Source organism: Monodon monoceros, unplaced genomic scaffold (genome assembly GCF_005190385.1).
Source record: "Monodon monoceros isolate NGI ecotype Baffin Bay Population unplaced genomic scaffold, NGI_Narwhal_1 Super_Scaffold_7, whole genome shotgun sequence".
In the NCBI taxonomy this organism is placed as follows: domain Eukaryota; kingdom Metazoa; phylum Chordata; class Mammalia; order Artiodactyla; family Monodontidae; genus Monodon; species Monodon monoceros.
In genome coordinates this window covers 38,620,907-38,638,785 of record NW_021703784.1, presented here as the reverse complement: position 1 = coordinate 38,638,785, position 17,879 = coordinate 38,620,907, and the positions used below count along the sequence as shown (strand labels likewise).

The 17,879-nt window shown below is 45.6% G+C and overlaps 1 pseudogene across 1 annotated transcript; it reads right to left on the bottom strand.

Annotated features, from left to right (window-relative positions):
* Positions 1 to 10,906: 10,906 nt before the first annotated feature.
* LOC114886945 lies at positions 10,907 to 16,566 on the bottom strand (annotated as a pseudogene). Its single transcript, XR_003791462.1, has one exon. The product of XR_003791462.1 is annotated as a keratin, type I cytoskeletal 18 pseudogene (transcript).
* Positions 16,567 to 17,879: the final 1,313 nt, after the last annotated feature.

Sequence of the window (17,879 nt, the reverse complement as noted above, 5' to 3'; positions counted from 1 at the left end):
TAAAATATTGGTGGATTGAAGCTGGGCACTGTGCTAAAGGTTGGGGATACAACTATGAATAAGACAGAAGTCTTTAGAAACCCTAGCGAGGGGTAGGGCTGGAAAAACAAGCAATTGCTGTACAGTTCATACGTCTCTTTGATAAGGGAGGCCCAGTATGCTATGGGGACTCAGGGCAAGAGTAATTAACCCTGGGGAGGGAGAGTACAGGGTGGAGGAGAAATTAGTATTGATCCCAGCTAGTCGTGAAATTCAACCCCAGTTTGTTAAAACTAGATTTTCTAGCCTTCTTTGCAGCTGGGGGTAGCAGAGTTGTCCAGTGCTGGCCAGTGATGTTAAGGGAAGTCTTCTTGGGGTGTTTCTGGGAAAGTTTTTGCTTTCTTTTATTTTAATTAATTAATTAATTAAATTATTTTTATTTTTGGCTGCATTGGGTGTTCGTTGCTGCACGCGGGCTTTCTCTAGTTGTGGCGAGCAGAGGCTACTCATTGCGGTGCACGGGCTTCTCATTGTGGTGGCTTCTCTTGTTGAGGAGCACGGGCTCTAGGCGCGCGGGCTTCAGTAGTTGTGGCACGTGGGCTCAGTAGTTGTGGCTCGCAGGCTCTAGAGCACAGGCTCAGTAGTTGTGGCGCACGGGCTTAGTTGCCCCGTGGCATGTGGGATCTTCCCAGACCAGGGCTCGAACCCGTGTCCCCTGCATTGGTAGGTGGATGCTTAACCACTGCGCCACCAGGGAAGTCCCTGCTTTCTTGATAAAAGTGACAGATAAGGCTAGGGCTGCCCCTCTCCCTTTCTTCCTGCCTTGAAGACATCATAACGTTTAGATCTGTGACACCTATCTTGTATCCATGAAGTTACATGGATGAGGACGAAAGCCATCATGCCAAGTAGGATGATGGAGCAGAAAGATGGAAAGATAGAAGACCATGGCAGTCCGGCACATTTTCCTGTCTCCTTCTTCTGGTTCCTAAGGGGGACTCCTTGCCAATTTCATGTGTTCTTGGTGAGGTTGACATTAGTGGTACCCTGCCGACCGCCCCTGGGTGAGCTTGTGAGCCAGGCCGACCAATCAGAGTACACTTTTCACAAGCCAAAGTGTTTGGTTCAGGGATGGTTGGACAGGGCCCTCAGAGTCTTCCCTGGGAATGATATGTGGTCATTGTTGGGATTGCTAAAATGAGAGGATATGAACCTGGGAATACTGGGAATATTGGAAAGACCCTGAATTAAGCGCGAAGCCAAGATGGTACAAACTAAGCTGGGAGCTGAGAAGAGAGATAGAGCCCTCATGACATGGATTGAGCTCTGGGATTCTGCACACTAGCCTTTGCCAGTTATGAGCAAATAAATACCCTCTTTTGCCTCAAAAAATTAAAAAGTTGGATTTCTCTGACATAAAATTGAGAAAGTCCTGACTCATACAAGGGGTCTTCTTGACAGTTTTCTGTTTTTTTTTTTTTTTAATTCCATGTAAGGGGATTCAGGAATCACTTGCATTCATTTATTTATTCATCAAACTGTCATAACATCTGACCCCGTACCAGGCTACATGCTAGGCCCTGCAGCTCCAAAGATGAATAACTAACTCATGGCTCCTGGTACCAAGAAACTCACAAAGTAGACAGCATGATCCAGATTGAGAAAGGCCTCCAGGTATATGGGCTCTTCCTGCTGAGGCCGAGATGAGAGCAAACTGGCTGTTTTGCTCACTGCCATGTACCTGGCACCTGGCACATGAATTAGAAAAACTGTAGTCTGAGAGATGTAAGAGAGAAGGAAGAATTTCATGAGATCAAGAGCTGATAAAGGCTAGAGTGACTCAGTGATGTGCTGAGTTCCTGTCCTGCCTCTGTCACCCACCAGCTCTCTGGCCTTGGAGAAGTAACATCAACTCTCTGGACCTCTGAGGAGGTTGGGCTGTACCAGAAATGCTCAACCCTGTCTGCACATTAGAAAAAAAGCACCGCGGCCTGGGCCTCACTCCAGTTCAACTAAATCATATTTTCTGGGGTGGGGCCCTGGCATTAGTGGTTTTTGAAAGCTCACTGGATAATTCTAATGTGTTGCCAGAATGGAAAAACACTGTTCTGGGTTAGTTAGAAGCTTCTAGTGTCATATTCAAATGATACTTTGATCTGAGTTTATGGGAGCCTTTATATAGAGTAGGATTGCATAGAGGGGAGGAGGGAGATAGCATGAGTTCATTTAAGCCCTGATTATATTTACTATTTCATTTGTTCATTCTCTCCTACCTTCCTCCCTCCTTCCCTTCCCTTCCTTCCTTCTTTTCTTCCTACAACTTTTACTTAAGTGCCTACAAGATCCCAGGCATGGCAATAGTCTGGTTGAGGCAGAGAGGGAGGAATACGGAGAAAAACTAGAAAAGCACGTTGGGACTAAGATTTGAGGGGTCTGGGCTATAAGGGTATAATTCAAGATTCATACTTAGTATGAAGTGTAGGCTTCTCCTTTGAAGTCTTTGACATAAACTATCGCCCTCAGGTATTTGGTACCTATTCTCACCAATCAACCACTTGGTTAAAAATAAAACATCCACCAGTGTTTATTTTCTCAAAACCTTAGGAGCCATTCTTCACTTCCAGAAGAAGAAAATGATGTGTGTTTATAGCGATCTAGCTTTATGACAGCCATATATATCCCCATATAATTCTCATGTTCAAGGACAGCCCTGATTTTAAATATGCTCTTCCAGTGAGACCATATATCTTGGTGTTCAGTTTGGCAAAATTGATGACCACATTTAGATAACCTGTAAGTTCTTGGGCTTTTTTTTTGTCTCTCTTGAAAATATGCTTGTCGTTTATTATATATGTGTGTATGGTATTAGGGTGCCAGACAGGTGGTTGAAGTGGGAGGGGATTGTGTTGAATGTTACAGTATGAAAGACCTATACAAATCTTTATTAAAATTGGTTCCTTTGAGCCAGGCTTTTATGGTGCCATACAGTGCCCTAAGTCTCTTAAGCTGAGCTGGTGTGTGTTCCCCATGTCACTCTGGGACCATATGGAGGCCAAGCCTACTAAGGGGGAGATCCAAAATTGCAATTATCTTTCTACCTTGAACTTGGCTGGTCCAAACTGCCTGTACCACGCAGCCTGGGTGTAGCCTCTGTGAGCAGGAGTTGTGGTGATGAAGCAGGCAAGCCTTATCCCCTACTAGCCTACGGTTACCTTAAGGGTAAGTGCCAGTGTTATTCTCTTAATATCCCTTCTGCATGATAATAGTGATTCTGGGGAGAACATTGGATAAGAGCTCTGGCTCTGGAGTCTGACAGACCCAGGAAAAGCCCAGCGCTTCCACTCCTAGCTGTGTGACCTTAGGCAAGCTACTTAACATTCCTTTACAGCAGTTTTTTCTCTGAAAAGTGGGATTCTGATATTACTACTTAGTAATGCTGCTGGGAGGGTCAAATAAGACACAGGTGTGAAGTAGGATGGTTGCACAGGAACCCCTGATCCACGTCAGTTATTATCACAGCATCCAGCTCAGTGTCTTGTATAATAGGTGCTCAGCAATTGAATACATTTCCCTGGTGGATTCATGCCATTTTAGTCTTGGACGCTAAGACTACACTTCTAAAGGGCAGAGACCATTTCTTTCAGATCTTCTATGGGCTGTCTCTTCCTGCACAGGGCCCGGCATGTAGAAGGTGTTCAGTAAATATGCAATGGGGGCAGTGTGGTGGATGGCAAAAGTCTAACCTGAATCCTGGTCTTAGCTGTTCCATTATGGAAATGATTTAATATCTCTGGGTCTCCGTTTCTTCATTGGTAAAAATGAGGAGTTAGTCACTGAATGTATGGTTTGGAGCAGATGCCAGGTGCTTGATCCCAGAATATGGTCTGCAGGAGATTTTCAGTCAAACGCAACAAAACAAAAATAAAAATTAGAAAAACAAATAACAGTTTTCCTGAATTCGCTGGCATTTGTGAGCTGGTTGGCCAGCAGGATCTGACATGACCATTAGGGACCCAGATGGGCTGGGTATCCCATGTACAAGATGGGAATTGAGCTATTCAAGTCTAATTTCAATAAAAGTCAATGAAAAAGTCGCAAAGGCAGGGCACTGTGAAGGAAATTGTAATAGGTACGATAAAAGCTTATGAGACATATTTTTTTAAATTAATTAATTAATTTTATTTATTTATTTTTGGCTGCTTTGGGTCTTCGTTGCTGTGCGCGGGCTTTCTCTAGCATGGGCTTTCTCTAGTTGCGGTGAGCGGGGGCTACTCTTTGTTGCGGTGCGCGGGCTTCTCATTGCGGTGGCTTCTCTTGTTGCGGAGCACGGGCTCTAGGCGCGCGGCCTTCAATAGTTGTGGCACGCGGGCTCCGTAGTTGTGGCTCACGGGCTCTAGCGCGCAGGCTCAGTAGTTGTGGCGCACGACCTTAGTTTCTCGGCGGCATGTGGGATCTTCCCAGATCAGGGCCTGAACCCGTGTCCCTTGCATTGGCAGGCGGATTCTTAACCACTGCGCCACCAGGAAAGCCTTATGAGACATATTTTAAAATCATGGTTTACCACTGTACTCAAAAAAAATTAAGGTTAACTATATGCCACACAGAATTTTCTGATCCCATGGACCATTACTGAAAACACTGGTTGTAGGAGTGGTCTGCTTTAGCAGGGCAGAGTATTCTGTCACTGACATTGTTTAGAATTGCCGGTGCATGGTGGTAATGAAATTTCTTAAGTGGGTCTTACTCTTATTTTTAAGTTCTTTTTAGACACTGCACCTCCTCATTGCATCAGGGACCAGATGCCCCCTGCCCTTGGCTTGCCGTGGATTGAGAATATTTGGGTGCCCTTGGACTAGATCTCTTACCGCTTGAACATCATTAAATTCTCAGCACAAATTTCATTCTGTTCGAGAGACCTAAAGTAGTCCTGCCCTACCAACCTGCACAGTCACTATTCCATGTTTTAAAATCAACTTGACTGGGGCTTAATTAATGTGCAGGAAACTGTATTCATTTAAAATGTACAGTTTGATGGCTTTTGTTATATGTATACACCCATGAAACAGCCACCACAATCAGGAAACAGAGTATTTCCTTCACTCCAGAAGTTTCCTCTGGGCAGTCAGCCCATCCTTCTCTCTGCCCTCAGCCCTAGGCAACCACTGGATTGTTTTTTGTCAATATAGATTCATTTGCATTCTCTAGAATGATATAAATAGAATCATACAGCATGTAGTATTTTGCATGTGCTTTTTTCGCCCAGCATAATGATTTTGAGATTCATCCACGTTGTTACGTGTATCAGAATTTCATTCCCTGCTATTCCATTGTATGGATATATTACTGCCATTTGTGTATTCATTCTCCTGTTGATGAACATTTGGGTCATTTTCCGTTTTTGCCTATTGACGTCAGTCTGTTTCATTGTCTTCATTGCATTGTCACTGTCTGAAATTTTCTTCATCTGTTTGGTTGTTTTTGGCTCCCCTCTTTTCCCTAAAACAAACAGGACCTCATCTTCTAGTTCTTCACTTTCTCTGCAGTGCCTGACACATGATGGGAGCTCAGGATTGAATAATGCCAGGAATTTAATGTCGGGCTGTACTTGGAGCATTCCTGAGTTCAAATACCTCCTGCACTATTAACTTTGTGACCTTGAGCAAATTGCCTCACATCTCTGAATTTCAGTTACTTCATCTGTAAATTGAGCATTGTCATACTATCTCAAAAGTATGCTGTGACCATAAAAGTAGATTTATTATTATTTTTTCAAATAAATTTATTTATTTAATTTATTTATTTTTGGCCGCGTTGGGTCTTCCTTGCTGAGCGCGGGCTTTCTCTAGTTGTGGCGAGCGGGGGCTACTCTTCGTTGCAGTGCACGAACTTCTTATTGCGGTGGCTTCTCTTGTTGCAAAGCACGGGCTCTAGGTGGGCAGCTTCAGTAGTCGTGGCTTGCGGGCTCTAGAGTGCAGGCTCAGTAGTTGTGACGCATGGGCTTAGTTGCTCTGCGGCCTGTGGGATCTTCCCGGACCAGGGCTCGAACCCGTGTCCCCTGCATTGGCAGGCGGATTCTTAACCCCTGCACCACCAGGGAAGCCCTAAAGGTAGATTATTAAACATGGAAAGTCAGTGCTGTCCTAAGTGTCTTATGAGTAATAATTCATGTAATTCGTTAATCAGTTCATCTACCCTATGAGGAAAGTACTATTATTATAATTCTGACCGTTTCACAGATAAGAAAATGGAGGCAGGAGTTAGTAAGAGCAGAGCTTCACTTGTACCCAGCTGTTTAGCTTATGAGACTGTTCTCCCCATCGCTGTTATTCTGCTTCTCTAGGCTAGTAAACCAGATAACATGTGAATTGCCCAGCACAGTACCTGACACATAATACCTTCACAGTAAATATTCGTTTCCTTCTTCCTTAGGTATAAAGTCACAGAGCAAGATGCCAAACATCCCACCATTTACCTATCATTTCAGGACCATATGTGCAAAATTGCAGCAGGTAAAATTCAATAGAATTTTGTAGACTGTGATACACTGCATTATTTTCATCCTCTTGACATTTTAGTTTCTTGTGTTGAGACATGATTTAAGTACTGGGAAGGATAATAAGTTTGTTAAGTAGATCAGTTTGATTACATATTTTTCCAGTACATTGATTGTGAATTTTTGTTCATAATTTGGCCCAGAAGGAGACTCTCTAGGCCCTTTTAAGGCAATCTGGGAGCTGGCCTGAGAGTGGGGTCTGATCCTGAGGGTATCCAGGTTAGCACTGTAAGCAATTCACAAAGAACCACAGGAAACCAATCAATGTTAAATGATCAGCCAGGAGCCAGTGCCAAGCCTCAGGGAGGGAACAGCTATTTTCTTTTTTTTTCTTTCTTCCAGTTTTATTGAGATATAATTGACATACAGCACAGTATAAGTTTAAGGTGTACAGCATAATGATTTGACTTATATACATCCATGAAATGATTACCATAATAAGTTTAGTGAACATCCATCATTTCATATAGATATAAAATTAAAGAAAAAGAAAAAAATATTTTTTCCTTGTGATGAGAACTCTTAGGATTTCCTCTCTTGACAACTTTCATACATAACATAAAGCAGTTAATTATATTAATGATGTTGTACGTTTCATCTCTAGCACTTACTTGTCTTATAATGAGAAGTTTGTACGTTTTTTTTTTTGTTTTTTTTTGCGGTACGCGGGCCTTTCACTGCTGTGGCCTCTTCCATTGCAGAGCACAGGCTCCGGACGCGCAGGCTTAGCTGGGCTCACGGGCCCAGCCGCTCCGCGGCATGTGGGATCTTCCCGGACCAGGGCACGAACCCGTGTCCCCTGCACCGGCAGGCGGACTCTCAACCACTGCGCAACCAGGGAAGCCCTGCCCTATTCTTTTTTTATTGAAATATAGTTGATTTACAGTGTTGTGTTAATTTCTGCTGTACAGCAAAGTGATTCAGTTATACATATATACAAATTCTTTTTTTTAGTATCCTTTTCCATTATGGTTTATCATAGAATATTGATTATAGTTTCCTGTGCTATACAGTAGGACCTTGTTGTTTATCCACTCTATATATAATAGCTTAATCTTACTTTTGCCATATTCTGTTCATTAGAAACAAGCCACTAGGTCCAGCCTGCACTCAAAAAGGGGAGAAGTACACAAGGACGTGCCTGCCTAGCAGGAGGTGGGGATCATTGGGGGCTATTTTGGAAGTCTGCCCACCCCACCACCCAGGTGATTCCAATATGTACCAGGGTTGAGAACCATTGCTCTAGAACAAGGATGTAAAGAAGCCCACCCCTTATCTCAGCTTGATTAAAGAGTAGTGAATCTAGAGTGATGAAAGTGATTATGAGGCTATATCTGGGCTCCATGGGAGTGGTGTGGTAGTTGAATAGTAACATCTGCCAAGGTCAAGGGATGTGGCAAATGTGGGCTATGCCATCCCTAGTCTACACTCTGCCAACCCAAATATAGACTTTGGGGGTAATCTAAAAACTCTCTCCAGTCTCCCCCCAGTCCTCCAACAACAGTAATTTTTTTTTAACTTGTTTGCAACATCAATTGTTCTAAGCCCAGTTGTATTTCTTTCCTTCTAATACTGTATACAATAGCTAATACCTCTTGAGGACTTACTAAATGCAAGGCACATGTCTAAGTGCTTTATATTTATTACCCCATTAAACCTCACCGCAACCCTGGAGGTAAGTTACTATTAACATCTCCATCATTTCCAGTGAGGAAATTGAAGCAGAGAAAGGTTAAGTAACCTGCCTGGGTCCCACAACTAGTAAATGGTGGAACTGAGAGTCAAACTTAACTGGTCTGCTCTTAAATCACTAATTTAATGTAAGAAAATCTTCAGTACCTACACATTTCCGTTTATGTTTGTCATGACATTGCCATTAATAATAGTGAAAAAATGGAAACAACATACCTGTCCAATAATAGGGAAATGGTGGCACAAATTATGGTACATCTCTAGGATGATCTATTATATTCATTAAAATGGATGCTTTTCAACAAATTTTAAAGATGTGAGAAAATGCACAAAATGATGTTAAAAGAAAAGGAATTGTATATATCATTTAACCTCAGTTATGAAAATATATTTGTATATGAATAGAAAAAAAGAAAATATAGCAGTATTTTTTGGTGGATTATGTAATTATGGATGATTTTAAAAGTGAACATAGTTTACGTACAATAGAATATTAAGTGTCCAGTTCAATAAATTTTGATAACTGTATACACTTGTATAAATGTCATCCAAAATGAGAGAACATTTCCATTATCTGAGAAGGTTCCTTCTCCAGTTAATCTCCCTTCTGCCCTTGCCCTCTTGTCAGTACTACGCCACCACCCTCCTCATTTTTATCACAGTGGGTTAGTTTTAATGACATGAGAAAAGCCTCTGCCCTCTCCTTCAGAGTCTCACAAAGTTGCAAACAAAATCAACTGGAGCAATTTGTCTATTTTTTAATTTCATATAAATGGAATCATATTCTTTTGTGTTTGGCTTCTTTCACTCAACATAACGTTTTAGAGATTTGTCATTATGTTATGTGTTTGTTCCTTTTCATTGCTGAGTAGTATTCCACTGTATGAATATACCATGATTATTTATCCACTTTCTTATTGATGGACATTTGGGTATTTTCCAGATTTTGGCTCTTATGAATCAGTTTGCTATGATTATGTTTTGTCTTTATGTGATCATGGTTTTTCACTTCTCTTGGGTTTATACCAAAGAGTGCAATTGCTGGGTCATAGAGCAGATGTACATTGCACTTTATGAGAAAAGAAAGAGATAGTTTTCCAAGGCGGTTGCACCATTTTACATTTTACTTCCACCAGCAGCGTATGAATGTTCCATTGTTTGTACATCCTTGCCAACAACTTGTCAAGTCAAATTTTTATCCAGTCCTGTGGGGGCAAAATGATATTGTGTTTTATTTTGGAAGGAGAAAACCCTCTCTAACCTGGTTTCAAGGTTGTCTCATAGATAATTTCAAATACCATCCCAGGCTCTTCTGCTTACCCCCTCTATGTGTTCTGTGTCCTATTAGAGTTGGAGTTTTCTTGTGCCCTAAACCATGCTTTCCTGCCTCTGTAGTGGTTGCAAGATTGAGGGCGAGAGGGTTAGAAATGTAGAGGGAGGGGAGAAAGAGGAAAACAGGGAAAGAGAGACAGAGGCAGACATATACAAAAGACAGAAAGAGGCAAAGTGGCAGAGAGATGGGATTAGACAAAGAGGAGAAAAATAAAGAGCAAAGGAAAGGAGGTAGGCACCAGATAAAGGAGGAGGGGGACAGTGGGACAGCAGGAAAAGTGATAAGGAAAGAGAGTAAGAAGAAGTGTGCATGAGGGGAGGGGACAAAAAAAGAAAGTGAAGCAAGACAAGGAAGGGAAGGGAGGATGGAGATGGGAGACAGAGGAAGGGAAGAGACAAAGGGAAAAAGAGAAGCAAAATCTTTCCCACACCACCCATCCAGTGGGCTGCCTTGGATTGGCCCAGCCCTGAAGGGAAGCTCATTTGCCAGCGAGATCTGTCTCTGCTCCTGGTGGGCTGATGCCCAGGAAGCAGCGCTGAGTTGTGCTGAGAGCATCCCTCATTAATATCAGAGGCCCCAGCCAGCTCTAATGGCCCCTGAACCTCGTGAGCCGCAGAGGGACCAGAGAGCTTACATGTTGGTTGGGCAGATGCCAGGCTGTGCTCACAGAGAGGATACTACCCTGGGCTAACCTGGGGTCTGATGCCAGGCCAGGGCCTTGAGACTTCTGAGTCATCTGGAAGGCAAACAGTAGTTCCTTTGGGGTGATGGAAACATGGTGAGTCCAGTTCCCTCTCCTGGGTCTGACTAGGGTGATAAGCAGCCCCCATGAGTATAGTTAACGGTCAGAGAGAAGCAACTCATGGCAACCGTGTCATTTGAGTCAGTCCTGTGGGTACATTTGGTCAGTTAACAGAAACTGAATCTTGCCCAAATCTCACCTGTCCTCAAATAGCTCACAGTCTAGTCAGAAAGAGGTGACAGTCAACGAAATTATTAAGACTTAAATATGTCCTATAAGAGATAAATATGGTAGTAACTCCTTTCAAGTCTCAAAAGTTCAGTAAAGATTTATTTATTTAATGAATAAATGAATGTTCAACCCATGTATCCAGTAGCACCGAGGAAGAAGGGTTATTTTTTTTATTTTTTGTGGTATGCGGGCCTCTCACTGTTGTGGCCTCTCCCGTTGCGGGGCACAGGTTCCGGACGTGCAGGCTCAGAGGCCATGGCTCACGGGCCCAGCCGCTCCGCGGCATGTGGGATCTTCCCGGAGCGGGGCACGAACCCGTGTCGCCTGCATCGGCAGGCAGATTCCCAACCACTGCGCCACCAGGGAAGCCCGGAAGAAGGGTTATTGATGAGCTAATCCTTTGCACAGGATTGGACACATGATGGATGCCCCAATTCAGCTTTATTAAATGAATGGCTGGTTCCATTTTACTGCAGGGGAAAATGCGATACTTCTCAGGAAAGTAGCACTCTAAACGGCTGTCACTCACTAGTATTTTAATATGTCCATTTTTGCTGATATTTACAAATCACATTAGCTCCCTTAAAACTCGTATCCATTCTGTGAGTTGAGCACGGCTGGAATCACCACCTGCATTTACAGATGAAGAAATCGAGGACCAGACAGGCTGGGTGTTGCCCGTTGAAGTCCTAAAGCCACATCTGGAGTGCAGGGCTCCTAATACCTCAGCCAGTTCTCTTTCTCCACTCCGTGTGGCCATCCTCATGTTCAGTTACAGCTGATGGAGGGGGAGGTCTGATGCCACTGGGGCTTCGGGGGGAAGGATTATGGTGGTAGAAGTGGGAACGCTGTGCTGGTACTAAGGGAGTGGCTCTACAGAAATGATTTCATGTAACTATCACAACAGCCTTATGAGATGGGAATTGTTATTTAATTAATTTATTTATGGCTGAGCACAGCACGTGGCTTGCAGGATCCTAGTTTCTCTACCAGGGATTGAACCTGGGCCACCACAGTGAAAGCGCTGAGTCCTAACCACTGGACCAGGGAATTCCGCAGTGACCCACTCCCCCTTTTTTTTAGACTTAAGGAAATATAGGTTCAGAAATATCAAGTAACTTGTCCAAGGTCAGAGCTGGAATTCAAACTAGATCTGTTGTACTTTGAAGTTCACATTTTTTCCACTGCATCATGGTTACTCGAGGTGATTTTGGAAAGAGATGAGCAAAGTGATAACATCGAAGTTTCTGAGACTCTTCAGCAAATCACAGTTCCTCTGGCATGGGGTGGGAATCGAAGGGTGCAAATTGTGCGTCTCCAGGCCTCAGGGGCACTTTGGGATTTCCTCCCTGTGGGATGAACACACTGGATTTTATTTGGCTCCCCCGTTCCCCGCTCCAGCGATAGAAAGAGTAAACAGTCCTCATTAGCTGGGGTAGCTGGGCTTCCTTGTAAATTTAGGCACAAACTAACCAATCAAGTTTAAGTGGGACAGAGGAGGGGAAGGGTTTGAGGGGAAAGGAAATTAGCCATAATTCTCTGAGGTAGATTACGTCACGCCTGCCACCAGCCTGGGGAATTTCAGTGCCTGTGAGGGTGGCTCAGCCTCTCCGCTCAACTTTCTCCCCTTCCCTCCATCTGCTTCAGTCCCCACCCCCAGGGCCCATCTCCAACTCTGCTGTTACCAAGAGCAACTCTACCTCAGACATCTTAAACGGCTTTCTTATCGTCTCCTTCCCACTGCCATTTTAATACTTACAGAAACCTCCAGAGCCTGGGGTCTGGGCCCTGATCTGTCTGTTACACTTCATTCTGTTTGTCAGTGTGTATTAATAGTCAGGGCTTTTCCAGTGGCAAATGGTAGGTACCCATTTTACACTTGCTCAGAGAGAAAGAGTTTTGCTGCCTTTTTAACTGGGAAGGACAGGGGTACGGTATCTAGGGTCAGAGGAGCTTGTCAGGCTCAGGGTCCCTGTGTATAACTGTTCAGCTTGTATACTGCACAACGGCACCACATCTAAGGGGGGACCATTCCCATGGCATTGTATGTGAAATACATGCCATTCACATACAATGTGAATGAGGTCAGATCTCACCTACCACATGAGGTAGGTGGGACAGTTTCAGCTGAGTCCTGGAGCAGTGAGGGAGAATCCCCTCTTTAATAAGGCCACATTGGCATACGAAGCCCTAAACAGGCTCAGGAGATATGTTCACACAGGTGCAACCGTGCATGTCCCAACCACTTCCTGCCTCCCCTAAGACTGCTTCTCTCACCTGTGGCTCTCAGAGACACGTTCCTGTCCCCCTGCCCTCCAACTCCAGCCTTCCTCAGAGGGCAGGATGGTCACTGGGGCTAGAACGTTCCTTCAGGGTTACTGAACATGGCAGAGGGCATAGCCGCCTCTGTTTCTATTTCCAGGGCCCATGACTTATGGTTGTTCAGGTTGTACTCTGATATATATGTATATATGGGATATATATGGAATATATAATGATATATATGTGTATATATATGGATGTGTGTGTGTGTGTGTATACACACACACACACATATATTTTTTTTTCTTTTTTTTTTTGCCGAGTGCTATGCAGCATGCAGGATCTTAGTTCCCTGACCAGGGATTGAACCTGGGCTCACAGCAGTGAAAGCACTGAGTCCTAACCACTGGACTGCCAGGGAATTCCCTGTACCCTGATATATTAACATAGAGCTTTTTTAACTTGAGGCAAAGGTGCTTTTCCCTAATTCACACAAAGGTGTTATATAGGCTGGGATGACCCTGGCCAGTGTTTTCATTTCCATAAGGAGGCCCAACAGGCTTTAAGTAGGGGTATGACCCATTTATAGAGTTCCAAATTGCAACAGGTGTCACTGATTTCTGTATGCCCACCTTCAGACTATCAGGTTCCAGAGTGGTCTTTCTAATGTACAAATCCAATGATATTGCATGAATGAATGAATGAATCAAAAGAGTTATTCAGGAGCAAAGAGAAAGGTTGTCAAGCTGCACTGAGGATCCAGCTGAGATGAGAAATCATGAATTTGCAGAGCCACCAGCTTGCACTGCTGTGTCATGTTCTCCAGCAACAGGCCAGCAGAAAAGACAGATGTGTAAGATGGAGACAGAGTCAGAATTTTGCCATGTCAGACTCGAGAGTGAAGGGTGCTGGTGAGAGAGCAATTTTGATGACTCGCCACAGCAGTGAAGGTTGCGTAAGAAGGAGCATAGCGCAGTGCTTTCAACTCTCAGCTCTGCTCTGTCATTCCCCACTGTTGTAGAGAGGGCTCCTCTGTGTGGTGAAGATGGTTGCGGTGAGCCCTAGACTTTCATCCTTCCAGTATAATTCTACAGGCAAAAGGCTGGCTTCCAGCTAGTCTCAGTTGCAGTGCTGGGAAGAGCACTAATTGGCCTGCTGTGGGTCACATGACCATCCTGGGGCCTATCGTGGTCGTGGGAGAGGAGTGGAGTACTCTGATTGGCCAGCCCTGGATCACATGTCAGGAAAGTGGGTGTGTCTTACTAGAAGACCAGGGGTGGGGTGGGGTGGGGTGGGGACGGGACGACACACACTCACCAGTGCGTAAAATTGGTAACTGTCATACCCATCTTCCCATCTTCTCATCATTCAACAAAAATGTACTGAGCACCCACCACGTACCAGGCACTGTGCTATGCTCCTTTTTGTTTTTTTGTGTTTTTTTTTTGCAGTAACGTCTCAACTTTTATTGGCCTCCTGCTCCCCAGGGCACCCTGCTTCTGCTAACTCGATGCCTCAGAACTTTGGTGTCTGAGGCCCTCAGATACCACTTTGCCGTCTACAAGCCTGAGGGTGGTGGTCTTCTGGATGGTTTGCATGGAGTTGCTGCTGTCCACGGCGTCACCAGGACTGAAGTCCTCCCCATCTTCCAGCAGGCGGCGGTAGGTGTTGATCTCAGCCTCCAGCTTGACCTTGACGTTCAGCAGGGCCTCGTACTCCTAGGTCTGGCGTTGCCCCTCTGCTCAGATCTGGGCCAGCTCCGACTCCAGGTGCAGGAGGACCCCATTGAGCTGTTTCATCTGCATGGCATAGTGGGCCTCCACTTCCCTCAGGCTGTTCTCCAAGCTGGCCTTCAGATTTCTCATGGAGTCCAGGTCGATCTCCAGGGACTGGACGGTGCGTCTCAGCTCCGTGAGTGTCATCTCAGCAGCTCCTATCTCAGCGGTCTGCGAGGTGACCACTGTGGTGCTGTCCTCAGTCTGCTGGGACCAGTACTTGCCCAGCTCCTCTCGGTTCTTCTGAGCCAGCTTGTCATACTGGGCCCGGATGTCTACCATGATCTTGCTGAGGTCCTGAGGTTTGGGGGCATCCAACTCCACGGTCAACCCGGAGTTGGCAGTCTGGTTTTGCAGACCCTTTACTTCCTCCTCGTGGTTCTTCTTCATGAAGAGCAGCTCCTCCTTGAGAGCCTCGATCTCAGGCTCTAGCTGCAGCCAGGTGACACTGGTGTCATCAATGACCTTGTGGAGCCTGTGGATGTCACTCTCCACAGACTGGCGCATGGCCAGCTCCGTCTCATACTTGACTCTGAAGTCATCAGCAGTAAGACAGGCATTGTCCACAGAACTTGCAAAAATCTGAGCCCTGAGGTCCTCGATGGTCTTCAAGTAATGCCCCCAGTCTCTGACCTGGGGTCTCTTCTTCTCCAGGTGTTCCCGGATTTTACACTCCAGTTTCCTATTATCGGCCTCCAGGCTCTTCACCCTCTCCAGGTAAGAGGCCAGGCGGTCATTCAGGTCTTGCATGGTCTCCTTTTCGCCCTGGATGCCCCCTACACCTACCAGACCCCTGGCCATTCTGGTGCCCATGTTCCTGGATCCCCAGTCGCCCTGGACACTGGTGGAGTGGGACACAAAGATCCGGGAGCCCGAGCCCCTGGCGCCTGCAGACGCTGGCAGCGCTGGTGAGCAGTCGGACCCCGTGGCCCGGTGATGCGTGGAGCCCAGGGACCGGTAGTTGGAGAAGGTGTACTGGGCACTGAAGCTCATGTTGTTTGTCCCGTGCGGAAAGAGCGAGGCCAGGACTCAGGTGCTGGGCCGTCGCTATGCTCCTTCTTACCCAACCTTCACCACTGTGGTGAGTTATCAAAATTGCTCTCTCACCAGCACTCTTCACTCTCGAGCCTGACATGGCAAAATTCTGACTCTGTCTCCATCATGGAGAACATGACACAGCAGTGCAAGTTGGCGGCTCTGCAAATTCATGATTTCTCATCTCCGCGGGATCCTCAGTGCAGCTTGACAACCTTTCTCTTTGCTCCTGAATAACTCTTTTGATTCATTCATGCAATATCATTGGATTTGTGCATTAGAAAGATCACTCTGGAACCTGATAGCCTGAAGGTGGGCATACGGAAATCAGTGACACCTATTGCAATTTGGAGCTCTATAAATGGGTCCTACCCCTACTTAAAGCCTGTTGGGCCTCCTTATAGCCTATAGAATAAAGTCTAACCTGTTTATGAGTTTGGCATACAGAGCCTGGCGCCTCCCTCACTAATGACCTTAGCTCCCTGCCCTCCTACCTTCCTACTTTCTGACCTATGAACTCTCAGCTCGTTTCCTTAACTCGCCCATGCTGTTCATGCTTCTGGGCCTTTGCTTACACTGTTGTTCCTGCCTGAGTGCTCTTCTCACTTTCTTTCATGAGTAAGTTCTTGTTCATACTTAAAGACTCAGCCCAAGTGTCATTTCCTTCACGTAGCCCAACCCCTTTTCGTGATGAGGTGTCCCTCCACCAGGCTCCACCAGGCTCCCAAGGCACCCTGGGTATGTCTCTCTCATAGCACTTACTGTATCTTATTGATATTATCTGTCTATTTCCCCCACCAGTTGGTCTGTTCTGGGAAGACAAGGGCTGTGTCTTGTTCATCTGTTCATCTCTGGCCCTGGCACATAGAGGGGGATTGATCTGATCTGAACTGACCTATGATCCACTAAGCTTTTCTAGCCATATCTCTCTGGAAGAGACAATCCCCCACCATTTCTCTTTCATACCCCTAAGAGTTGCAGCCCTCACTCCAAGCGGGGAAAGTACATTTCACTCCCACTGGTGTTGCACAGTGTTTCCTGCACAGGCCACAGAGCAGATGTCCTGCAGAGGTAGCAGGCGAACCACTCCTTCGCTTCTTGGTCCACACTCCTCATTACAGCTCCTCATGTACAATCTGAGAGGTAGACATCACCCAGCACTGAGATTCACACCTCTCCTCCTCCTCCAGTGTCGCTGACCCCTTCAAATACGAGGGACTCTTCTATTAGGATAAATGATTTGCCAGGATGCTACTTGTTCCTGATGTAAAACTGGCTCCTGGCCAACAGTTGCCCAAACATGCTCGCTGGGTCCGAACCCGCAAGTGGGTGTGGCTCTGCTTTGCTAAGCAAGGGTCACTGTTGCACGGGAAGTTGCTTGGAACATGATTTTTGAAATTCAGGAGTGGTCTGCTTCCTTTGGGGATCCTTGGTTGATGAGTACTATGCCCCACCAAGTGGTCCAGAGAGAGTCTCTGACCTGATGGAATTGTTCTTGAACCTGGGCCACCAGGTCATGTGAGAAGAGAGGGAGAGAGAAGGCCTGGACCTCTGTGGACCCTTGAGCCACAGGATGGCTAGTGATTGTTTTGTGCCCAGAGAGAAGGGAGGCCATTCCTGACACAGGAGTTTGCATGATTTAGCATTAAGCATCCCTCATATAGTTCTGCTGAAGAGTCTAGAAAAAAAGAAATGAATTTCCAAGAACAGTTCAATGTTCTCATTAAGAGGGTGAAACAGGACAGCACTGCAAGGCCCAAGCCTGGCAGGCTTGGGCTTAGCACCTGAGCTGCTCCAGAGCAGAGGGAAAGTGAGGAGCAGCACAGACAGTGGAATGGCTGGGAGGAGAGAGCAGGGCGTTTGGAGGCTGGATACTGGGAGCCAGACCCAGCCTTGATGCTAATTACTTGGGAGGCCCAGGCAGGTCAGTTAATATGGCCTTGCCTCACTTTCCTCACTGTATGGTGGGAACACATATGTGGCCGTGCTCCCTACCTGAGACACCTGCTTAAGTTTACTCGATCACCGTGTGTTAGGTCGGAGTCCGTCAATACTGGGTGCTTATATCCATCTATGATGGTTAATTTTATGTGTCAACTTGACTAGGCTATGATGCTGACTTGTTTGGTCAAACCCTAATCTAGGTGTTGCTGTGAAGGTTTCTATGATTTATTCCGTTGACTTTAAGTCAAGGTGATTATGCTCCACAATGTGGGTGGGCCTCATCCACTCAGTTAAATGTGTTAAGAGCAAAAGACTGAGATTTTCTGAAAGAAG